The sequence below is a fragment of the Schistocerca cancellata genome, unplaced genomic scaffold (genome assembly GCF_023864275.1).
Source record: "Schistocerca cancellata isolate TAMUIC-IGC-003103 unplaced genomic scaffold, iqSchCanc2.1 HiC_scaffold_830, whole genome shotgun sequence".
Taxonomy (NCBI): Eukaryota; Metazoa; Arthropoda; class Insecta; order Orthoptera; family Acrididae; genus Schistocerca; species Schistocerca cancellata.
Window position 1 is genome coordinate 355,681 of NW_026046841.1, and position 21,898 is coordinate 377,578.

Sequence of the window (21,898 nt, forward strand, 5' to 3'; positions counted from 1 at the left end):
GATGACGTGACAATTTGGGAGTAGCTCACGAACGCAAAGCTGCGGTCTTCTTAGCTCAGTGGTAGAGCACTGGTCTCGTAAACCAGGGGTCGTGAGTTCGACCCTCACAGAAGGCATTCATTTTTTTAACTTTGCTGCTGAGAGCAGAGCTAGCTCGAGCAGCATCTAACAGATGGCAGTGCACTGAATGAAGGGGAAGTTCTACAACCGATAAAGAGTGTTCTACTTGCATCAGAGATTTACTGGATGTGTAGGCGGAACACTGTTTTGTATGCATTTTGTAGTATAATGTCATGCTTGGCGATGTCATTCGTTTATGAGCCCCACTACAGTGTGCATGCACGTTATCCATGTGAAGAGGCGTAAGCAGATACTACCATTCTGCGAGGTGCCTGCGAAAAGTACACGAGTTGCATTGATGAAGAGAGCAGAAGTGACCGAAAGTTAAGGCCTCCGTGGCGCAATCGGCTAGCGCGTTCGGCTGTTAACCGAAAGGTTGGTGGTTCGAGCCCACCCGGGGGCGAAATCGTTTTAATCGCCACCGAGGTGAGGACGTATGTCCACTTTGATAGAGATACACAGCTAGTGTGACAATTTGGCTGTGTTTGAATGATGCCACCCAGCCTTATACACATTCAGCCACGTGACAGTGGAGGTAAAAACATGGCCCTATGCGGACGTTCTACCGTTTTCCTATTAATTCGGCATGTGTGACACTGCAGTAGAGCGACGACCACTACAAAAGATGTATTATTTACATTTCATTTCGGCGTATACACCGCGAGTGCCATATGACAGGGCCTCTCTCTCGATGTCGATCTGCATTTGGCGTCTCTTAAGTGTCGGTCTGCAGTAGGCCGCTGTTGGCCGAGCGGCGTGCAGTCGCCTTACATGAAGCCCCCAGTGCCACTGTGGACGATGTAGCCAGAGAGAGGAGTCGAAAGGCGCGTTTCACAGTAGAGCCACGCTATCCCACAAGCTGTGCACTAGGTCAAGTTTTGCGCAGACCGCAAACCTTTGGTGGCTTGACGCTCGTCGTCGATCGTAAGGGTGAAACAGTGAAGAGAGTTGGAAAACGGTAAGGTGGACACCTCCAGCAGCATCTGTGTGTCAAATCCGATATCTGGTCGAGGGCTGTAAGATTCAGTATGATGACGTGACAATTTGGGAGTAGCTCACGAACGCAAAGCTGCGGCCTTCTTAGCTCAGTGGCAGTCGGGCTTGAGAAGCCGTGCGGCGCGGACGTGCTGTTTACGTCCTTGCCGCGACAAACAGCTTCGCGGAAGCGGCGAGTGTTGTGCTAGCGGCGCAGCGTCTATCGTACACAGGTGACGTTCACATGGCTCACTCTTTACGTAAGTCGACTGTAAAGTTCACATTCGAGAACCGCTATGCCCGACCAAAAGCGCTTGAAGTTGAACGGTTTTTGAGAGAGGTAGTGAAATTGGATCCTAACGAACTATTTGGTATCCATCTTTCGATAGTGGCAAGTGTTGTATATGTGAAACTTATCAATGACGATTGCTGTGACCGACTGATTCGATCGTCGGGAGGTTCTTATAAGTTCCTTCACTCCGATGGCAATGTAGGGACAGTCCTGGTGGAACCAGCGGGCATTGGTATCAGAACGGTACGTGTCTTCGAATTACCATTTGAGGTGACTGCCCACCAAGTCACTTCAGCCTTGCAACCCTATGGGACGGTCCTCGCCCATACAGAGGAGAAGTGGATGAGCTTTGAGACGTACCCTGTTCTTAATGGAGTACGTCAAGTGAGAATCGACCTTCAGAAGCATATCCCCTCCTATGTCTACGTTTGTGGCTGCAGAGCGATCGTCATGTATGATGGCCAACCTCGTACATGCTCTGGTTGTGGAAAAGAAGGGCACGTACGATCGGAGTGTCTCCAACGACGAATTGCGCAATTGCCGGTGGGCGAGAACCTCGATCCGCAGCGGTCCCAAGCTTGGCCACTTACATATGTTGCTGCTGCGCGAGGAGCTGCGGTGCCAGATCCTCCCGCTGCATCACAGGAGCCGGCCATGCTGCAGGATGCCCCGGTGGTCGACCGATCTGTGCGGCTGGAGTCAGACGCCCCTAGTTCGGATGTCTCCGCACATGTGGAACCTCCGCGGACGGAAGTGATGGACGTGGTCTCTGATGTGACGCCCGAGACGGGAGCGGACTCCGAAACACCTAGTGTGGGACAGTCTCAACCTTCAGACGCGGAGGACGCCCATACTTCTCGGCACCAACAAAAGAAGCGCAAGAAACAACGTATCGCGCCCCCAGATGCCGGCGAAGCAGCTCGCCCATATCGTGAAAAAGCCACCCGGATTGCACAAACGCAGCGCGGCACTCCGGCGACGAGTTCTGCAACAGACCTGGCCCCTACGCAGCGAGAGGCAAGCCCCCCGGGTCACTGTGGCGTTGACGCCTGCATTGCGACCCCCATGGATGTGAGTACGACGCGACCCCTTGAACCATGTGATGAGTCGGATCGCAAACTTCCTAACTTGCACCGCGCCGCCCCTGTGCATAATGAAGTAAATTGGGCTGATGATGTTGAGCTTGACGCACAGGATGCAGGACCGACGGACAAATCACTGGCCGTGGACGACACCCATGGTACCATGGGTAATGCATTACGACCAGGATCCAGTGAGCCAGTCGACGGCTCGGAGAAAGGACAGCGAGCCTAAAAGCAGAAGGTGTCGCGGAGTAGTGCCCAATGAACCCTCAACAGGCGTATCGCATAGCGACAATCAACATTAATAAAATCAGCAGTGCTCGTAAACTGCAGCTTCTCAGTGACATGTTACGAGCGGCGGAAGTCGATATCGCCCTGTTACAGGAGGTAAGGGAGTCGGATCTCCAGTCCTTGCGCACATATACCGCTCATGTCCATCCTGGTACCGCGCACGAACTGGGCACTGCCATCTTAACCAAAGAGGGTATCGGCGTTACGGATGTCGCGTTTCTACCTTCGGCGAGAGGTACAGCGCTTACGCTCGCTGGCGTCCGCATTATCAATGTCTATGCTCCATCTGGCTCAAGCAATAGAGGCGCCCGCTCCGAATTCTATAGGACTGACATAATGCCCCTGTTCGCGGGCAGGTACGATCACGTCGTTTTCGGAGGTGACTTCAACTGCGTGCTGTCACCCCGCGACCAGACGCCGAACTACAACACGTGCCCGGAGCTCTCTGCCATTATACGTGACATGGCCTTGCTGGACACGTGGACCTGCCTCCATGGCGACGCGCCGGGATTCACGTACTTTACGGCTACGTCAGCGAGCCGCCTGGACCGCATATATACGTCGCGCGAGCTTCGTCTCAGTCTTCAGCAGTCGGAACTCTGGCCGACGATCTTTTCAGATCATTTGGCATATATCTGCACCATCACCCTGGCGCGCCAGGCAACCTATCGCGGCAGAGGATTGTGGAAACTGAATGTCGCTGTTCTGAAGGATAGTGATTGCCGTGTACAAGTCACCGACACCTGGACGAAATGCTTACGTCGCACACACGCATATCAGTCGGTGCTCCTCTGGTGGATACATTGCGCCAAACCGGCCTTGCGGAGGACACTAATGAACTACTCCCGCGATAGGATGCGGTGGTACAATGACACAGTGGAATTTTACTTTAGTGTCCTCCGTGATCTGTACAACAGTCCCGCACAACGACCGGTTAGTCTTGTCGAAATCAACCGCGTCAAAGCCAAACTGTTGCATCTCATGCGCCACAAGATGGATGGCACCGTCATTCGAGCACGACAGGGAGATGAGGTCGCGCACGAACGTCCCTCATTGCACCACGTGGTAAGGGAAAAGCGGCAGTATACAAGGAAACTCATCACGGCACTTCGGACGGTGGACGGCCAGCGGTTAACCACTCAGGCCGAGATCAAAAAAGGGTTCGTGGATTACTATGCCAGTCTGTACTCGCAGAAGACACCAGATCGACAGGCACTTACTGACATACTCACGGCCCTGCCGCGCCGACTCGATCGCGACACTGTTGATGCACTGCAGGAAGATGTGACGGAAGAGGAAGTGGCGACGGCCTTGGCAAAGGGTCGCAAGAATAAATCCCCTGGGCCCGATGGACTGCCTATAGAATTCTACAGAGAATTTCAAAGTCTCCTAACGCCGATGTTGCGACAATTGTACCAGGAGCTACTCAATCCTGAAGTGGCAATCCCTCGCGAATTTACGCAGGGCCTAATCATTCCAGTCCCGAAGACGTCGTCCGGATGCTCTGTGCATCAATTCCGGCCGATCACACTGCTTAACAGTGATTACAAACTCTTTGCACGACTCCTGGCCCTTCGTTTACGACCGGCCCTTACACGGTTAACGGGAAAAGACCAAACTGGAGTTGGTGACAATCGCGCTATTCATATGGCGTTATGTGACTACCGTGATCTGATCGCCATCGCAGATGCGTGTAGAATGCAAGGTGCCATGCTTGCAGTCGACTTAGAAAAAGCCTTTGATGCCGTCGGCCATGACTTTCTCCACGAAACACTGACGGCGATGTGTTTTCCACAACGGCTCATTGCGTCTATCTTGCGGCTTCTTCATGGATCAGAGTCAATGGTCTTAGTAAACGGACTTTTAGCAGGACCCGTACGGATACACTGCTCTGTCCGGCAGGGGTGTCCCCTCTCCATGAGCTTGTTTGCCCTCGCGATTGAGCCGCTGTTGGTTTCACTCCACACAACGCTACGGGGCGTCACTGTGCGAGATGATAAATTTGTGTACCGTGCTTACGCGGATGATGTCGTCATCTTAGTACGTTCGAACGCAGAGGTTGACATGGCAATAGCTCTGATTGAGAGATATGGCAAAGCGGCTGGTGCACAGCTCAACAGGCGGAAATCGGGAATTATGCACATTGGACGCGGGTTATCCGCGCAACCAGAAACCCGCATTAAGGTGCTTACAGAGATGAAATGTTTGGGAGTAACGTACACTAAGAATATGCACCGCACGATCGCTCTCAACTACAAGCGCCTCTTGCACAATATCCGCGCCAGTATCCGCCTCCACACCTTACGGTCCCTCGATGCGCTGCAAAAGGTCGAATTCGTTAACACCTACCTGGTGTCGAAGATTATATATATAGCGCGAATATTTCCCATGCCGCCGGCGACAGCGGACAGACTTCAGGCCGTCTTCGGCCATTACGTGAACCACGGACATCTCTTTAAGGTCCGTAACGCGACGCTCACTCTCCCGGTGACAGCTGGCGGCCTCGGACTCATCAATGTATACGTCAAGGCCTTGGCTTTGTTCGTGCGACTGACGCTATGGCATTGGAAACGCGACCATAGCCGTCTGATCTCCTTCCTCCTGACTGAAATCGTGCCACCTACCCTGGATCCGCCGATCGATATTCACCACATCCCTACAGCCTTGTGCCACTGCCGTACTTTTCTGCTAGAATACAGTTACCTGCGGAAGATGCTGCGCATTGACGACCTGCCCACAGTCCGCAGTGTGTATGGCACCCTCATGTTGAGACAGCGACGGAATGTGGTCGAAAGCAAATATCCTCGGTATGACTGGACTGCGGTCTGGTGCAATATCCACCCCCCTAACTTACCGACGGCGGCGCGGGCCACGTGGTACTATTACGTGAATCGTAAATACCCAACGCATTCACGTTTGCATCAGATTCATCTCGCGGCATCGCCGCTGTGCCCGACGTGCCAACTGCAAGATACGGACCTCCACCGGCTAGTTTGCGGGGCTGCAACGGAAGTATGGCAACTGCTTTGTCGCCTATTGGCCTTCATCCAACGCACGGCGCCGCACGCCATTTCAATGATGTCCCTACTCTGCCCTGATGATAATCCGTACCCGCGAACGAAGAGACACGCAGTACATTGGTTGATGGGGATAACTGTGTACTACCTATTAAGCACATCGGAACATGATCTTGGCGAGTACAGATCTTTTTTGGAGAACCAACACTTGATGCTGAAGCGAACACAGACCTACCGAAAACATTAAGCCAATTTTCTTATGAAGGTGTTTGAAGACTTTCTGGTGAACCGTTGACGAAAGGCATGAGCAGTTAGTCTATATATCGCTGTCTGGAGATGGTGGTATATACACGTGTAACAATTGTGTAAAAAAAGCCACAAAGCATCCATGCACCTAAAAAAAAAAAAAAAAAAAAAAAAAAAAAAAAAAAAGTAGAGTCCTCTCCGAATTCACCGGTTATAAATTTGCATCGAGAAGACGGCCTGGAGTCCGGAAGGTCGGAAAGTCTATCTCCACCGTGTCCCCGGCGGACATACGTTCCGGAAGGGAACCTTATGATTTTGGCCCAGGAAGGGCATCTTCATTTTGCTGTTATTAAGTTAAAAAAAAAAAAAAAAAAAAAAACAAGTGGTAGAGTGTCTGCTTCGCAAATTAAAAAAAGTAAAAAAAAATAAAAGAAAAAAAAAAAAAGAAAAAAAAAACGAAAAAAAAAAAGTAGGTTAGAGCGCCGTGCTGTGAACACAAGGGCCATGTGTTCGATCGTAGCAAGTGCCATTTAATTTTTCTCTCGTAAAAGACAGTGCTTCCTCCAGCGAGACACTGCCAGGTAAAAAAAAAAAAAAAAAAAAAAAAAAAACGTGGTAGAGCACTGGTCTCGTAAACCAGGGGTCGTGAGTTCGACCCTCACAGAAGGCATTCATTTTTTTAACTTTGCTGCTGAGAGCAGAGCTAGCTCGAGCAGCATCTAACAGATGGCAGTGCACTGAATGAAGGGGAAGTTCTACAACCGATAAAGAGTGCTCTACTTGCATCAGAGGTTTACTGGATGTGTAGGCGGAACACTGTTTTGTATGCATTTTGTAGTATAATGTCATGCTTGGCGATGTCATTCGTTTATGAGCCCCACTACAGTGTGCATGCACGTTATCCATGTGAAGAGGCGTAAGCAGATACTACCATTCTGCGAGGTGCCTGCGAAAAGTACACGAGTTGCATTGATGAAGAGAGCAGAAGTGACCGAAAGTTAAGGCCTCCGTGGCGCAATCGGCTAGCGCGTTCGGCTGTTAACCGAAAGGTTGGTGGTTCGAGCCCACCCGGGGGCGAAATCGTTTTAATCGCCACCGAGGTGAGGACGTATGTCCACTTTGATAGAGATACACAGCTAGTGTGACAATTTGGCTGTGTTTGAATGATGCCACCCAGCCTTATACACATTCAGCCACGTGACAGTGGAGGTAAAAACATGGCCCTATGCGGACGTTCTACCGTTTTCCTATTCATTCGGCATGTGTGACACTGCAGTAGAGCGACGACCACTACAAAAGATGTATTATTTACATTTCATTTCGGCGTATACACCGCGAGTGCCATATGACAGGGCCTCTCTCTCGATGTCGATCTGCATTTGGCGTCTCTTAAGTGTCGGTCTGCAGTAGGCCGCTGTTGGCCGAGCGGCGTGCAGTCGCCTTACATGAAGCCCCCAGTGCCACTGTGGACGATGTAGCCAGAGAGAGGAGTCGAAAGGCGCGTTTCACAGTAGAGCCACGCTATCCCACAAGCTGTGCACTAGGTCAAGTTTTGCGCAGACCGCAAACCTTTGGTGGCTTGACGCTCGTCGTCGATCGTAAGGGTGAAACAGTGAAGAGAGTTGGAAAACGGTAAGGTGGACACCTCCAGTAGCATCTGTGTGTCAAATCCGATATCTGGTCGAGGGCTGTAAGATTCAGTATGATGACGTGACAATTCGGGAGTAGCTCACGAACGCAAAGCTGCGGCCTTCTTAGCTCAGTGGTAGAGCACTGGTCTCGTAAACCAGGGGTCGTGAGTTCGACCCTCACAGAAGGCATTCATTTTTTTAACTTTGCTGCTGAGAGCAGAGCTAGCTCGAGCAGCATCTAACAGATGGCAGTGCACTGAATGAAGGGGAAGTTCTACAACGGATAAGGAGTGCTTTACTTGCATCAGAGGTTTACTGGATGTGTAGGCGGAACACTGTTTTGTATGCATTTTGTAGTATAATGTCATGCTTGGCGATGTCATTCGTTTATGAGCCCCACTACAGTGTGCATGCACGTTATCCATGTGAAGAGGCGTAAGCAGATACTACCATTCTGCGAGGTGCCTGCGAAAAGTATACGAGTTGCATTGATAAAGAGAGCAGAAGTGACCGAAAGTCAAGGCCTCCGTGGCGCAATCGGCTAGCGCGTTCGGCTGTTAACCGAAAGGTTGGTGGTTCGAGCCCACCCGGGGGCGAAATCGTTTTAATCGCCACCGAGGTGAGGACGTATGTCCACTTTGATAGAGATACACAGCTAGTGTGACAATTTGGCTGTGTTTGAATGATGCCACACAGCCTTATACACATTCAGCCACGTGACAGTGGAGGTAAAAACATGGCCCTATGCGGACGTTCTACCGTTTTCCTATTCATTCGGCATGTGTGACACTGCAGTAGAGCGACGACCACTACAAAAGATGTATTATTTACATTTCATTTCGGCGTATACACCGCGAGTGCCATATGACAGGGCCTCTCTCTCGATGTCGATCTGCATTTGGCGTCTCTTAAGTGTCGGTCTGCAGTAGGCCGCTGTTGGCCGAGCGGCGTGCAGTCGCCTTACATGAAGCCCCCAGTGCCACTGTGGACGATGTAGCCAGAGAGAGGAGTCGAAAGGCGCGTTTCACAGTAGAGCCACGCTATCCCACAAGCTGTGCACTAGGTCAAGTTTAGCGCAGACCGCAAACCTTTGGTGGCTTGACGCTCGTCGTCGATCGTAAGGGTGAAACAGTGAAGAGAGTTGGAAAACGGTAAGGTGGACACCTCCAGCAGCATCTGTGTGTCAAATCCGATATCTGGTCGAGGGCTGTAAGATTCAGTATGATGACGTGACAATTCGGGAGTAGCTCACGAACGCCAAGCTGCGGCCTTCTTAGCTCAGTGGTGGAGTACTGGTCTCGTAAACCAGGGGTCGTGAGTTCGACCCTCACAGAAGGCATTCATTTTTTTAACTTTGCTGCTGAGAGCAGAGCTAGCTCGAGCAGCATCTAACAGATGGCAGTGCACTGAATGAAGGGGAAGTTCTACAACCGATATAGAGTGCTCTACTTGCATCAGAGGTTTACTGGATGTGTAGGCGGAACACTGTTTTGTATGCATTTTGTAGTATAATGTCATGCTTGGCAATGTCATTCGTTTCTGAGCCCCACTACAGTGTGCATGCACGTTATCCATGTGAAGAGGCGTAAGCAGATACTACCATTCTGCGAGGTGCCTGCGAAAAGTATACGAGTTGCATTGATAAAGAGAGCAGAAGTGACCGAAAGTCAAGGCCTCCGTGGCGCAATCGGCTAGCGCGTTCGGCTGTTAACCGAAAGGTTGGTGGTTCGAGCCCACCCGGGGGCGAAATCGTTTTAATCGCCACCGAGGTGAGGACGTATGTCCACTTTGATAGAGATACACAGCTAGTGTGACAATTTGGCTGTGTTTGAATGATGCCACACAGCCTTATACACATTCAGCCACGTGACAGTGGAGGTAAAAACATGGCCCTATGCGGACGTTCTACCGTTTTCCTATTCATTCGGCATGTGTGACACTGCAGTAGAGCGACGACCACTACAAAAGATGTATTATTTACATTTCATTTCGGCGTATACACCGCGAGTGCCATATGACAGGGCCTCTCTCTCGATGTCGATCTGCATTTGGCGTCTCTTAAGTGTCGGTCTGCAGTAGGCCGCTGTTGGCCGAGCGGCGTGCAGTCGCCTTACATGAAGCCCCCAGTGCCACTGTGGACGATGTAGCCAGAGAGAGGAGTCGAAAGGCGCGTTTCACAGTAGAGCCACGCTATCCCACAAGCTGTGCACTAGGTCAAGTTTTGCGCAGACCGCAAACCTTTGGTGGCTTGACGCTCGTCGTCGATCGTAAGGGTGAAACAGTGAAGAGAGTTGGAAAACGGTAAGGTGGACACCTCCAGCAGCATCTGTGTGTCAAATCCGATATCTGGTCGAGGGCTGTAAGATTCAGTATGATGACGTGACAATTCGGGAGTAGCTCACGAACGCCAAGCTGCGGCCTTCTTAGCTCAGTGGTGGAGTACTGGTCTCGTAAACCAGGGGTCGTGAGTTCGACCCTCACAGAAGGCATTCATTTTTTTTAACTTTGCTGCTGAGAGCAGAGCTAGCTCGAGCAGCATCTAACAGATGGCAGTGCACTGAATGAAGGGGAAGTTCTACAACCGATATAGAGTGCTCTACTTGCATCAGAGGTTTACTGGATGTGTAGGCGGAACACTGTTTTGTATGCATTTTGTAGTATAATGTCATGCTTGGCAATGTCATTCGTTTATGAGCCCCACTACAGTGTGCATGCACGTTATCCATGTGAAGAGGCGTAAGCAGATACTACCATTCTGCGAGGTGCCTGCGAAAAGTATACGAGTTGCATTGATAAAGAGAGCAGAAGTGACCGAAAGTCAAGGCCTCCGTGGCGCAATCGGCTAGCGCGTTCGGCTGTTAACCGAAGGGTTGGTGGTTCGAGCCCACCCGGGGGCGAAATCGTTTTAATCGCCACCGAGGTGAGGACGTATGTCCACTTTGATAGAGATACACAGCTAGTGTGACAATTTGGCTGTGTTTGAATGATGCCACACAGCCTTATACACATTCAGCCACGTGACAGTGGAGGTAAAAACATGGCCCTATGCGGACGTTCTACCGTTTTCCTATTCATTCGGCATGTGTGACACTGCAGTAGAGCGACGACCACTACAAAAGATCTATTATTTACATTTCATTTCGGCGTATACACCGCGAGTGCCATATGACAGGGCCTCTCTCTCGATGTCGATCTGCATTTGGCGTCTCTTAAGTGTCGGTCTGCAGTAGGCCGCTGTTGGCCGAGCGGCGTGCAGTCGCCTTACATGAAGCCCCCAGTGCCACTGTGGACGATGTAGCCAGAGAGAGGAGTCGAAAGGCGCGTTTCACAGTAGAGCCACGCTATCCCACAAGCTGTGCACTAGGTCAAGTTTTGCGCAGACCGCAAACCTTTGGTGGCTTGACGCTCGTCGTCGATCGTAAGGGTGAAACAGTGAAGAGAGTTGGAAAACGGTAAGGTGGACACCTCCAGCAGCATCTGTGTGTCAAATCCGATATCTGGTCGAGGGCTGTAAGATTCAGTATGATGACGTGACAATTCGGGAGTAGCTCACGAACGCCAAGCTGCGGCCTTCTTAGCTCAGTGGTAGAGCACTGGTCTCGTAAACCAGGGGTCGTGAGTTCGACCCTCACAGAAGGCATTCATTTTTTTAACTTTGCTGCTGAGAGCAGAGCTAGCTCGAGCAGCATCTAACAGATGGCAGTGCACTGAATGAAGGGGAAGTTCTACAACCGATAAAGAGTGCTCTACTTGCATCAGAGGTTTACTGGATGTGTAGGCGGAACACTGTTTTGTATGCATTTTGTAGTATAATGTCATGCTTGGCGATGTCATTCGTTTATGAGCCCCACTACAGTGTGCATGCACGTTATCCATGTGAAGAGGCGTAAGCAGATACTACCATTCTGCGAGGTGCCTGCCAAAAGTATACGAGTTGCATTGATAAAGAGAGCAGAAGTGACCGAAAGTCAAGGCCTCCGTGGCGCAATCGGCTAGCGCGTTCGGCTGTTAACCGAAAGGTTGGTGGTTCGAGCCCACCCGGGGGCGAAATCGTTTTAATCGCCACCGAGGTGAGGACGTATGTCCACTTTGATAGAGATACACAGCTAGTGTGACAATTTGGCTGTGTTTGAATGATGCCACACAGCCTTATACACATTCAGCCACGTGACAGTGGAGGTAAAAACATGGCCCTATGCGGACGTTCTACCGTTTTCCTATTCATTCGGCATGTGTGACACTGCAGTAGAGCGACGACCACTACAAAAGATGTATTATTTACATTTCATTTCGGCGTATACACCGCGAGTGCCATATGACAGGGCCTCTCTCTCGATGTCGATCTGCATTTGGCGTGCCTTAAGTGTCGGTCTGCAGTAGGCCGCTGTTGGCCGAGCGGCGTGCAGCTAGCTCGAGCAGCATCTAACAGATGGCAGTGCACTGAATGAAGGGGAAGTTCTACAACCGATATAGAGTGCTCTACTTGCATCAGAGGTTTACTGGATGTGTAGGCGGAACACTGTTTTGTATGCATTTTGTAGTATAATGTCATGCTTGGCGATGTCATTCGTTTATGAGCCCCACTACAGTGTGCATGCACGTTATCCATGTGAAGAGGCGTAAGCAGATACTACCATTCTGCGAGGTGCCTGCCAAAAGTATACGAGTTGCATTGATAAAGAGAGCAGAAGTGACCGAAAGTCAAGGCCTCCGTGGCGCAATCGGCTAGCGCGTTCGGCTGTTAACCGAAAGGTTGGTGGTTCGAGCCCACCCGGGGGCGAAATCGTTTTAATCGCCACCGAGGTGAGGACGTATGTCCACTTTGATAGAGATACACAGCTAGTGTGACAATTTGGCTGTGTTTGAATGATGCCACACAGCCTTATACACATTCAGCCACGTGACAGTGGAGGTAAAAACATGGCCCTATGCGGACGTTCTACCGTTTTCCTATTCATTCGGCATGTGTGACACTGCAGTAGAGCGACGACCACTACAAAAGATGTATTATTTACATTTCATTTCGGCGTATACACCGCGAGTGCCATATGACAGGGCCTCTCTCTCGATGTCGATCTGCATTTGGCGTGTCTTAAGTGTCGGTCTGCAGTAGGCCGCTGTTGGCCGAGCGGCGTGCAGTCGCCTTACATGAAGCCCCCAGTGCCACTGTGGACGATGTAGCCAGAGAGAGGAGTCGAAAGGCGCGTTTCACAGTAGAGCCACGCTATCCCACAAGCTGTGCACTAGGTCAAGTTTTGCGCAGACCGCAAACCTTTGGTGGCTTGACGCTCGTCGTCGATCGTAAGGGTGAAACAGTGAAGAGAGTTGGAAAACGGTAAGGTGGACACCTCCAGCAGCATCTGTGTGTCAAATCCGATATCTGGTCGAGGGCTGTAAGATTCAGTATGATGACGTGACAATTCGGGAGTAGCTCACGAACGCCAAGCTGCGGCCTTCTTAGCTCAGTGGTAGAGCACTGGTCTCGTAAACCAGGGGTCGTGAGTTCGACCCTCACAGAAGGCATTCATTTTTTTAACTTTGCTGCTGAGAGCAGAGCTAGCTCGAGCAGCATCTAACAGATGGCAGTGCACTGAATGAAGGGGAAGTTCTACAACCGATATAGAGTGCTCTACTTGCATCAGAGGTTTACTGGATGTGTAGGCGGAACACTGTTTTGTATGCATTTTGTAGTATAATGTCATGCTTGGCGATGTCATTCGTTTATGAGCCCCACTACAGTGTGCATGCACGTTATCCATGTGAAGAGGCGTAAGCAGATACTACCATTCTGCGAGGTGCCTGCGAAAAGTATACGAGTTGCATTGATAAAGAGAGCAGAAGTGACCGAAAGTCAAGGCCTCCGTGGCGCAATCGGCTAGCGCGTTCGGCTGTTAACCGAAAGGTTGGTGGTTCGAGCCCACCCGGGGGCGAAATCGTTTTAATCGCCACCGAGGTGAGGACGTATGTCCACTTTGATAGAGATACACAGCTAGTGTGACAATTTGGCTGTGTTTGAATGATGCCACACAGCCTTATACACATTCAGCCACGTGACAGTGGAGGTAAAAACATGGCCCTATGCGGACGTTCTACCGTTTTCCTATTCATTCGGCATGTGTGACACTGCAGTAGAGCGACGACCACTACAAAAGATGTATTATTTACATTTCATTTCGGCGTATACACCGCGAGTGCCATATGACAGGGCCTCTCTCTCGATGTCGATCTGCATTTGGCGTCTCTTAAGTGTCGGTCTGCAGTAGGCCGCTGTTGGCCGAGCGGCGTGCAGTCGCCTTACATGAAGCCCCCAGTGCCACTGTGGACGATGTAGCCAGAGAGAGGAGTCGAAAGGCGCGTTTCACAGTAGAGCCACGCTATCCCACAAGCTGTGCACTAGGTCAAGTTTTGCGCAGACCGCAAACCTTTGGTGGCTTGACGCTCGTCGTCGATCGTAAGGGTGAAACAGTGAAGAGAGTTGGAAAACGGTAAGGTGGACACCTCCAGCAGCATCTGTGTGTCAAATCCGATATCTGGTCGAGGGCTGTAAGATTCAGTATGATGACGTGACAATTCGGGAGTAGCTCACGAACGCCAAGCTGCGGCCTTCTTAGCTCAGTGGTAGAGCACTGGTCTCGTAAACCAGGGGTCGTGAGTTCGACCCTCACAGAAGGCATTCATTTTTTTAACTTTGCTGCTGAGAGCAGAGCTAGCTCGAGCAGCATCTAACAGATGGCAGTGCACTGAATGAAGGGGAAGTTCTACAACCGATATAGAGTGCTCTACTTGCATCAGAGGTTTACTGGATGTGTAGGCGGAACACTGTTTTGTATGCATTTTGTAGTATAATGTCATGCTTGGCGATGTCATTCGTTTATGAGCCCCACTACAGTGTGCATGCACGTTATCCATGTGAAGAGGCGTAAGCAGATACTACCATTCTGCGAGGTGCCTGCGAAAAGTATACGAGTTGCATTGATAAAGAGAGCAGAAGTGACCGAAAGTCAAGGCCTCCGTGGCGCAATCGGCTAGCGCGTTCGGCTGTTAACCGAAAGGTTGGTGGTTCGAGCCCACCCGGGGGCGAAATCGTTTTAATCGCCACCGAGGTGAGGACGTATGTCCACTTTGATAGAGATACACAGCTAGTGTGACAATTTGGCTGTGTTTGAATGATGCCACACAGCCTTATACACATTCAGCCACGTGACAGTGGAGGTAAAAACATGGCCCTATGCGGACGTTCTACCGTTTTCCTATTCATTCGGCATGTGTGACACTGCAGTAGAGCGACGACCACTACAAAAGATGTATTATTTACATTTCATTTCGGCGTATACACCGCGAGTGCCATATGACAGGGCCTCTCTCTCGATGTCGATCTGCATTTGGCGTCTCTTAAGTGTCGGTCTGCAGTAGGCCGCTGTTGGCCGAGCGGCGTGCAGTCGCCTTACATGAAGCCCCCAGTGCCACTGTGGACGATGTAGCCAGAGAGAGGAGTCGAAAGGCGCGTTTCACAGTAGAGCCACGCTATCCCACAAGCTGTGCACTAGGTCAAGTTTTGCGCAGACCGCAAACCTTTGGTGGCTTGACGCTCGTCGTCGATCGTAAGGGTGAAACAGTGAAGAGAGTTGGAAAACGGTAAGGTGGACACCTCCAGCAGCATCTGTGTGTCAAATCCGATATCTGGTCGAGGGCTGTAAGATTCAGTATGATGACGTGACAATTCGGGAGTAGCTCACGAACGCCAAGCTGCGGCCTTCTTAGCTCAGTGGTAGAGCACTGGTCTCGTAAACCAGGGGTCGTGAGTTCGACCCTCACAGAAGGCATTCATTTTTTTAACTTTGCTGCTGAGAGCAGAGCTAGCTCGAGCAGCATCTAACAGATGGCAGTGCACTGAATGAAGGGGAAGTTCTACAACCGATATAGAGTGCTCTACTTGCATCAGAGGTTTACTGGATGTGTAGGCGGAACACTGTTTTGTATGCATTTTGTAGTATAATGTCATGCTTGGCGATGTCATTCGTTTATGAGCCCCACTACAGTGTGCATGCACGTTATCCATGTGAAGAGGCGTAAGCAGATACTACCATTCTGCGAGGTGCCTGCGAAAAGTATACGAGTTGCATTGATAAAGAGAGCAGAAGTGACCGAAAGTCAAGGCCTCCGTGGCGCAATCGGCTAGCGCGTTCGGCTGTTAACCGAAAGGTTGGTGGTTCGAGCCCACCCGGGGGCGAAATCGTTTTAATCGCCACCGAGGTGAGGACGTATGTCCACTTTGATAGAGATACACAGCTAGTGTGACAATTTGGCTGTGTTTGAATGATGCCACACAGCCTTATACACATTCAGCCACGTGACAGTGGAGGTAAAAACATGGCCCTATGCGGACGTTCTACCGTTTTCCTATTCATTCGGCATGTGTGACACTGCAGTAGAGCGACGACCACTACAAAAGATGTATTATTTACATTTCATTTCGGCGTATACACCGCGAGTGCCATATGACAGGGCCTCTCTCTCGATGTCGATCTGCATTTGGCGTCTCTTAAGTGTCGGTCTGCAGTAGGCCGCTGTTGGCCGAGCGGCGTGCAGTCGCCTTACATGAAGCCCCCAGTGCCACTGTGGACGATGTAGCCAGAGAGAGGAGTCGAAAGGCGCGTTTCACAGTAGAGCCACGCTATCCCACAAGCTGTGCACTAGGTCAAGTTTTGCGCAGACCGCAAACCTTTGGTGGCTTGACGCTCGTCGTCGATCGTAAGGGTGAAACAGTGAAGAGAGTTGGAAAACGGTAAGGTGGACACCTCCAGCAGCATCTGTGTGTCAAATCCGATATCTGGTCGAGGGCTGTAAGATTCAGTATGATGACGTGACAATTCGGGAGTAGCTCACGAACGCCAAGCTGCGGCCTTCTTAGCTCAGTGGTAGAGCACTGGTCTCGTAAACCAGGGGTCGTGAGTTCGACCCTCACAGAAGGCATTCATTTTTTTAACTTTGCTGCTGAGAGCAGAGCTAGCTCGAGCAGCATCTAACAGATGGCAGTGCACTGAATGAAGGGGAAGTTCTACAACCGATATAGAGTGCTCTACTTGCATCAGAGGTTTACTGGATGTGTAGGCGGAACACTGTTTTGTATGCATTTTGTAGTATAATGTCATGCTTGGCGATGTCATTCGTTTATGAGCCCCACTACAGTGTGCATGCACGTTATCCATGTGAAGAGGCGTAAGCAGATACTACCATTCTGCGAGGTGCCTGCGAAAAGTATACGAGTTGCATTGATAAAGAGAGCAGAAGTGACCGAAAGTCAAGGCCTCCGTGGCGCAATCGGCTAGCGCGTTCGGCTGTTAACCGAAAGGTTGGTGGTTCGAGCCCACCCGGGGGCGAAATCGTTTTAATCGCCACCGAGGTGAGGACGTATGTCCACTTTGATAGAGATACACAGCTAGTGTGACAATTTGGCTGTGTTTGAATGATGCCACACAGCCTTATACACATTCAGCCACGTGACAGTGGAGGTAAAAACATGGCCCTATGCGGACGTTCTACCGTTTTCCTATTCATTCGGCATGTGTGACACTGCAGTAGAGCGACGACCACTACAAAAGATGTATTATTTACATTTCATTTCGGCGTATACACCGCGAGTGCCATATGACAGGGCCTCTCTCTCGATGTCGATCTGCATTTGGCGTCTCTTAAGTGTCGGTCTGCAGTAGGCCGCTGTTGGCCGAGCGGCGTGCAGTCGCCTTACATGAAGCCCCCAGTGCCACTGTGGACGATGTAGCCAGAGAGAGGAGTCGAAAGGCGCGTTTCACAGTAGAGCCACGCTATCCCACAAGCTGTGCACTAGGTCAAGTTTTGCGCAGACCGCAAACCTTTGGTGGCTTGACGCTCGTCGTCGATCGTAAGGGTGAAACAGTGAAGAGAGTTGGAAAACGGTAAGGTGGACACCTCCAGCAGCATCTGTGTGTCAAATCCGATATCTGGTCGAGGGCTGTAAGATTCAGTATGATGACGTGACAATTCGGGAGTAGCTCACGAACGCCAAGCTGCGGCCTTCTTAGCTCAGTGGTGGAGTACTGGTCTCGTAAACCAGGGGTCGTGAGTTCGACCCTCACAGAAGGCATTCATTTTTTTAACTTTGCTGCTGAGAGCAGAGCTAGCTCGAGCAGCATCTAACAGATGGCAGTGCACTGAATGAAGGGGAAGTTCTACAACCGATATAGAGTGCTCTACTTGCATCAGAGGTTTACTGGATGTGTAGGCGGAACACTGTTTTGTATGCATTTTGTAGTATAATGTCATGCTTGGCAATGTCATTCGTTTATGAGCCCCACTACAGTGTGCATGCACGTTATCCATGTGAAGAGGCGTAAGCAGATACTACCATTCTGCGAGGTGCCTGCGAAAAGTATACGAGTTGCATTGATAAAGAGAGCAGAAGTGACCGAAAGTCAAGGCCTCCGTGGCGCAATCGGCTAGCGCGTTCGGCTGTTAACCGAAAGGTTGGTGGTTCGAGCCCACCCGGGGGCGAAATCGTTTTAATCGCCACCGAGGTGAGGACGTATGTCCACTTTGATAGAGATACACAGCTAGTGTGACAATTTGGCTGTGTTTGAATGATGCCACACAGCCTTATACACATTCAGCCACGTGACAGTGGAGGTAAAAACATGGCCCTATGCGGACGTTCTACCGTTTTCCTATTCATTCGGCATGTGTGACACTGCAGTAGAGCGACGACCACTACAAAAGATGTATTATTTACATTTCATTTCGGCGTATACACCGCGAGTGCCATATGACAGGGCCTCTCTCTCGATGTCGATCTGCATTTGGCGTCTCTTAAGTGTCGGTCTGCAGTAGGCCGCTGTTGGCCGAGCGGCGTGCAGTCGCCTTACATGAAGCCCCCAGTGCCACTGTGGACGATGTAGCCAGAGAGAGGAGTCGAAAGGCGCGTTTCACAGTAGAGCCACGCTATCCCACAAGCTGTGCACTAGGTCAAGTTTTGCGCAGACCGCAAACCTTTGGTGGCTTGACGCTCGTCGTCGATCGTAAGGGTGAAACAGTGAAGAGAGTTGGAAAACGGTAAGGTGGACACCTCCAGCAGCATCTGTGTGTCAAATCCGATATCTGGTCGAGGGCTGTAAGATTCAGTATGATGACGTGACAATTCGGGAGTAGCTCACGAACGCCAAGCTGCGGCCTTCTTAGCTCAGTGGTGGAGTACTGGTCTCGTAAACCAGGGGTCGTGAGTTCGACCCTCACAGAAGGCATTCATTTTTTTAACTTTGCTGCTGAGAGCAGAGCTAGCTCGAGCAGCATCTAACAGATGGCAGTGCACTGAATGAAGGGGAAGTTCTACAACCGATATAGAGTGCTCTACTTGCATCAGAGGTTTACTGGATGTGTAGGCGGAACACTGTTTTGTATGCATTTTGTAGTATAATGTCATGCTTGGCGATGTCATTCGTTTATGAGCCCCACTACAGTGTGCATGCACGTTATCCATGTGAAGAGGCGTAAGCAGATACTACCATTCTGCGAGGTGCCTGCGAAAAGTATACGAGTTGCATTGATAAAGAGAGCAGAAGTGACCGAAAGTCAAGGCCTCCGTGGCGCAATCGGCTAGCGCGTTCGGCTGTTAACCGAAAGGTTGGTGGTTCGAGCCCACCCGGGGGCGAAATCGTTTTAATCGCCACCGAGGTGAGGACGTATGTCCACTTTGATAGAGATACACAGCTAGTGTGACAATTTGGCTGTGTTTGAATGATGCCACACAGCCTTATACACATTCAGCCACGTGACAGTGGAGGTAAAAACATGGCCCTATGCGGACGTTCTACCGTTTTCCTATTCATTCGGCATGTGTGACACTGCAGTAGAGCGACGACCACTACAAAAGATGTATTATTTACATTTCATTTCGGCGTATACACCGCGAGTGCCATATGACAGGGCCTCTCTCTCGATGTCGATCTGCATTTGGCGTCTCTTAAGTGTCGGTCTGCAGTAGGCCGCTGTTGGCCGAGCGGCGTGCAGTCGCCTTACATGAAGCCCCCAGTGCCACTGTGGACGATGTAGCCAGAGAGAGGAGTCGAAAGGCGCGTTTCACAGTAGAGCCACGCTATCCCACAAGCTGTGCACTAGGTCAAGTTTTGCGCAGACCGCAAACCTTTGGTGGCTTGACGCTCGTCGTCGATCGTAAGGGTGAAACAGTGAAGAGAGTTGGAAAACGGTAAGGTGGACACCTCCAGCAGCATCTGTGTGTCAAATCCGATATCTGGTCGAGGGCTGTAAGATTCAGTATGATGACGTGACAATTCGGGAGTAGCTCACGAACGCCAAGCTGCGGCCTTCTTAGCTCAGTGGTGGAGTACTGGTCTCGTAAACCAGGGGTCGTGAGTTCGACCCTCACAGAAGGCATTCATTTTTTTAACTTTGCTGCTGAGAGCAGAGCTAGCTCGAGCAGCATCTAACAGATGGCAGTGCACTGAATGAAGGGGAAGTTCTACAACCGATATAGAGTGCTCTACTTGCATCAGAGGTTTACTGGATGTGTAGGCGGAACACTGTTTTGTATGCATTTTGTAGTATAATGTCATGCTTGGCGATGTCATTCGTTTATGAGCCCCACTACAGTGTGCATGCACGTTATCCATGTGAAGAGGCGTAAGCAGATACTACCATTCTGCGAGGTGCCTGCCAAAAGTATACGAGTTGCATTGATAAAGAGAGCAGAAGTGACCGAAAGTCAAGGCCTCCGTGGCGCAATCGGCTAGCGCGTTCGGCTGTTAACCGAAAGGTTGGTGGTTCGAGCCCACCCGGGGGCGAAATCGTTTTAATCGCCACCGAGGTGAGGACGTATGTCCACTTTGATAGAGATACACAGCTAGTGTGACAATTTGGCTGTGTTTGAATGATGCCACACAGCCTTATACACATTCAGCCACGTGACAGTGGAGGTAAAAACATGGCCCTATGCGGACGTTCTACCGTTTTCCTATTCATTCGGCATGTGTGACACTGCAGTAGAGCGACGACCACTACAAAAGATGTATTATTTACATTTCATTTCGGCGTATACACCGCGAGTGCCATATGACAGGGCCTCTCTCTCGATGTCGATCTGCATTTGGCGTCTCTTAAGTGTCGGTCTGCAGTAGGCCGCTGTTGGCCGAGCGGCGTGCAGTCGCCTTACATGAAGCCCCCAGTGCCACTGTGGACGATGTAGCCAGAGAGAGGAGTCGAAAGGCGCGTTTCACAGTAGAGCCACGCTATCCCACAAGCTGTGCACTAGGTCAAGTTTTGCGCAGACCGCAAACCTTTGGTGGCTTGACGCTCGTCGTCGATCGTAAGGGTGAAACAGTGAAGAGAGTTGGAAAACGGTAAGGTGGACACCTCCAGCAGCATCTGTGTGTCAAATCCGATATCTGGTCGAGGGCTGTAAGATTCAGTATGATGACGTGACAATTCGGGAGTAGCTCACGAACGCCAAGCTGCGGCCTTCTTAGCTCAGTGGTGGAGTACTGGTCTCGTAAACCAGGGGTCGTGAGTTCGACCCTCACAGAAGGCATTCATTTTTTTAACTTTGCTGCTGAGAGCAGAGCTAGCTCGAGCAGCATCTAACAGATGGCAGTGCACTGAATGAAGGGGAAGTTCTACAACCGATATAGAGTGCTCTACTTGCATCAGAGGTTTACTGGATGTGTAGGCGGAACACTGTTTTGTATGCATTTTGTAGTATAATGTCATGCTTGGCGATGTCATTCGTTTATGAGCCCCACTACAGTGTGCATGCACGTTATCCATGTGAAGAGGCGTAAGCAGATACTACCATTCTGCGAGGTGCCTGCGAAAAGTATACGAGTTGCATTGATAAAGAGAGCAGAAGTGACCGAAAGTCAAGGCCTCCGTGGCGCAATCGGCTAGCGCGTTCGGCTGTTAACCGAAAGGTTGGTGGTTCGAGCCCACCCGGGGGCGAAATCGTTTTAATCGCCACCGAGGTGAGGACGTATGTCCACTTTGATAGAGATACACAGCTAGTGTGACAATTTGGCTGTGTTTGAATGATGCCACACAGCCTTATACACATTCAGCCACGTGACAGTGGAGGTAAAAACATGGCCCTATGCGGACGTTCTACCGTTTTCCTATTCATTCGGCATGTGTGACACTGCAGTAGAGCGACGACCACTACAAAAGATGTATTATTTACATTTCATTTCGGCGTATACACCGCGAGTG

The 21,898-nt window shown here is 50.6% G+C and overlaps 28 non-coding genes across 28 annotated transcripts; all 28 read left to right on the plus strand.

The window, feature by feature from the left end:
* The first annotated feature begins 44 nt into the window (after positions 1-44).
* Trnat-cgu (transfer RNA threonine (anticodon CGU)) lies at positions 45-116 on the plus strand. The gene has a single exon. It is a non-coding gene; the product is annotated as a tRNA-Thr (tRNA).
* Positions 117-449: 333 nt separating this feature from the next.
* Trnan-guu (transfer RNA asparagine (anticodon GUU)) lies at positions 450-523 on the plus strand. The gene has a single exon. It is a non-coding gene; the product is annotated as a tRNA-Asn (tRNA).
* Positions 524-7,026: 6,503 nt separating this feature from the next.
* Trnan-guu (transfer RNA asparagine (anticodon GUU)) lies at positions 7,027-7,100 on the plus strand. The gene has a single exon. It is a non-coding gene; the product is annotated as a tRNA-Asn (tRNA).
* A 671-nt stretch (positions 7,101-7,771) lies between these two features.
* On the plus strand, positions 7,772-7,843 carry Trnat-cgu (transfer RNA threonine (anticodon CGU)). Its single transcript has one exon. It is a non-coding gene; the product is annotated as a tRNA-Thr (tRNA).
* Positions 7,844-8,176: 333 nt separating this feature from the next.
* Trnan-guu (transfer RNA asparagine (anticodon GUU)) lies at positions 8,177-8,250 on the plus strand. Its single transcript has one exon. It is a non-coding gene; the product is annotated as a tRNA-Asn (tRNA).
* A 671-nt stretch (positions 8,251-8,921) lies between these two features.
* Trnat-cgu (transfer RNA threonine (anticodon CGU)) lies at positions 8,922-8,993 on the plus strand. Its single transcript has one exon. It is a non-coding gene; the product is annotated as a tRNA-Thr (tRNA).
* Positions 8,994-9,326: 333 nt separating this feature from the next.
* Positions 9,327-9,400, plus strand: Trnan-guu (transfer RNA asparagine (anticodon GUU)). The gene has a single exon. It is a non-coding gene; the product is annotated as a tRNA-Asn (tRNA).
* A 671-nt stretch (positions 9,401-10,071) lies between these two features.
* On the plus strand, positions 10,072-10,143 carry Trnat-cgu (transfer RNA threonine (anticodon CGU)). The gene has a single exon. It is a non-coding gene; the product is annotated as a tRNA-Thr (tRNA).
* A 334-nt stretch (positions 10,144-10,477) lies between these two features.
* Trnan-guu (transfer RNA asparagine (anticodon GUU)) lies at positions 10,478-10,551 on the plus strand. The gene has a single exon. It is a non-coding gene; the product is annotated as a tRNA-Asn (tRNA).
* Positions 10,552-11,222: 671 nt separating this feature from the next.
* Positions 11,223-11,294, plus strand: Trnat-cgu (transfer RNA threonine (anticodon CGU)). Its single transcript has one exon. It is a non-coding gene; the product is annotated as a tRNA-Thr (tRNA).
* Positions 11,295-11,627: 333 nt separating this feature from the next.
* On the plus strand, positions 11,628-11,701 carry Trnan-guu (transfer RNA asparagine (anticodon GUU)). The gene has a single exon. It is a non-coding gene; the product is annotated as a tRNA-Asn (tRNA).
* Positions 11,702-12,360: 659 nt separating this feature from the next.
* Positions 12,361-12,434, plus strand: Trnan-guu (transfer RNA asparagine (anticodon GUU)). The gene has a single exon. It is a non-coding gene; the product is annotated as a tRNA-Asn (tRNA).
* A 671-nt stretch (positions 12,435-13,105) lies between these two features.
* On the plus strand, positions 13,106-13,177 carry Trnat-cgu (transfer RNA threonine (anticodon CGU)). Its single transcript has one exon. It is a non-coding gene; the product is annotated as a tRNA-Thr (tRNA).
* A 333-nt stretch (positions 13,178-13,510) lies between these two features.
* Positions 13,511-13,584, plus strand: Trnan-guu (transfer RNA asparagine (anticodon GUU)). Its single transcript has one exon. It is a non-coding gene; the product is annotated as a tRNA-Asn (tRNA).
* Positions 13,585-14,255: 671 nt separating this feature from the next.
* Positions 14,256-14,327, plus strand: Trnat-cgu (transfer RNA threonine (anticodon CGU)). Its single transcript has one exon. It is a non-coding gene; the product is annotated as a tRNA-Thr (tRNA).
* Positions 14,328-14,660: 333 nt separating this feature from the next.
* On the plus strand, positions 14,661-14,734 carry Trnan-guu (transfer RNA asparagine (anticodon GUU)). Its single transcript has one exon. It is a non-coding gene; the product is annotated as a tRNA-Asn (tRNA).
* A 671-nt stretch (positions 14,735-15,405) lies between these two features.
* Positions 15,406-15,477, plus strand: Trnat-cgu (transfer RNA threonine (anticodon CGU)). The gene has a single exon. It is a non-coding gene; the product is annotated as a tRNA-Thr (tRNA).
* A 333-nt stretch (positions 15,478-15,810) lies between these two features.
* Positions 15,811-15,884, plus strand: Trnan-guu (transfer RNA asparagine (anticodon GUU)). The gene has a single exon. It is a non-coding gene; the product is annotated as a tRNA-Asn (tRNA).
* A 671-nt stretch (positions 15,885-16,555) lies between these two features.
* On the plus strand, positions 16,556-16,627 carry Trnat-cgu (transfer RNA threonine (anticodon CGU)). The gene has a single exon. It is a non-coding gene; the product is annotated as a tRNA-Thr (tRNA).
* Positions 16,628-16,960: 333 nt separating this feature from the next.
* Positions 16,961-17,034, plus strand: Trnan-guu (transfer RNA asparagine (anticodon GUU)). The gene has a single exon. It is a non-coding gene; the product is annotated as a tRNA-Asn (tRNA).
* Positions 17,035-17,705: 671 nt separating this feature from the next.
* Trnat-cgu (transfer RNA threonine (anticodon CGU)) lies at positions 17,706-17,777 on the plus strand. Its single transcript has one exon. It is a non-coding gene; the product is annotated as a tRNA-Thr (tRNA).
* A 333-nt stretch (positions 17,778-18,110) lies between these two features.
* On the plus strand, positions 18,111-18,184 carry Trnan-guu (transfer RNA asparagine (anticodon GUU)). Its single transcript has one exon. It is a non-coding gene; the product is annotated as a tRNA-Asn (tRNA).
* A 671-nt stretch (positions 18,185-18,855) lies between these two features.
* Positions 18,856-18,927, plus strand: Trnat-cgu (transfer RNA threonine (anticodon CGU)). The gene has a single exon. It is a non-coding gene; the product is annotated as a tRNA-Thr (tRNA).
* Positions 18,928-19,260: 333 nt separating this feature from the next.
* Positions 19,261-19,334, plus strand: Trnan-guu (transfer RNA asparagine (anticodon GUU)). Its single transcript has one exon. It is a non-coding gene; the product is annotated as a tRNA-Asn (tRNA).
* Positions 19,335-20,005: 671 nt separating this feature from the next.
* Trnat-cgu (transfer RNA threonine (anticodon CGU)) lies at positions 20,006-20,077 on the plus strand. Its single transcript has one exon. It is a non-coding gene; the product is annotated as a tRNA-Thr (tRNA).
* A 333-nt stretch (positions 20,078-20,410) lies between these two features.
* Positions 20,411-20,484, plus strand: Trnan-guu (transfer RNA asparagine (anticodon GUU)). Its single transcript has one exon. It is a non-coding gene; the product is annotated as a tRNA-Asn (tRNA).
* A 671-nt stretch (positions 20,485-21,155) lies between these two features.
* Positions 21,156-21,227, plus strand: Trnat-cgu (transfer RNA threonine (anticodon CGU)). The gene has a single exon. It is a non-coding gene; the product is annotated as a tRNA-Thr (tRNA).
* Positions 21,228-21,560: 333 nt separating this feature from the next.
* Positions 21,561-21,634, plus strand: Trnan-guu (transfer RNA asparagine (anticodon GUU)). Its single transcript has one exon. It is a non-coding gene; the product is annotated as a tRNA-Asn (tRNA).
* Positions 21,635-21,898: the final 264 nt, after the last annotated feature.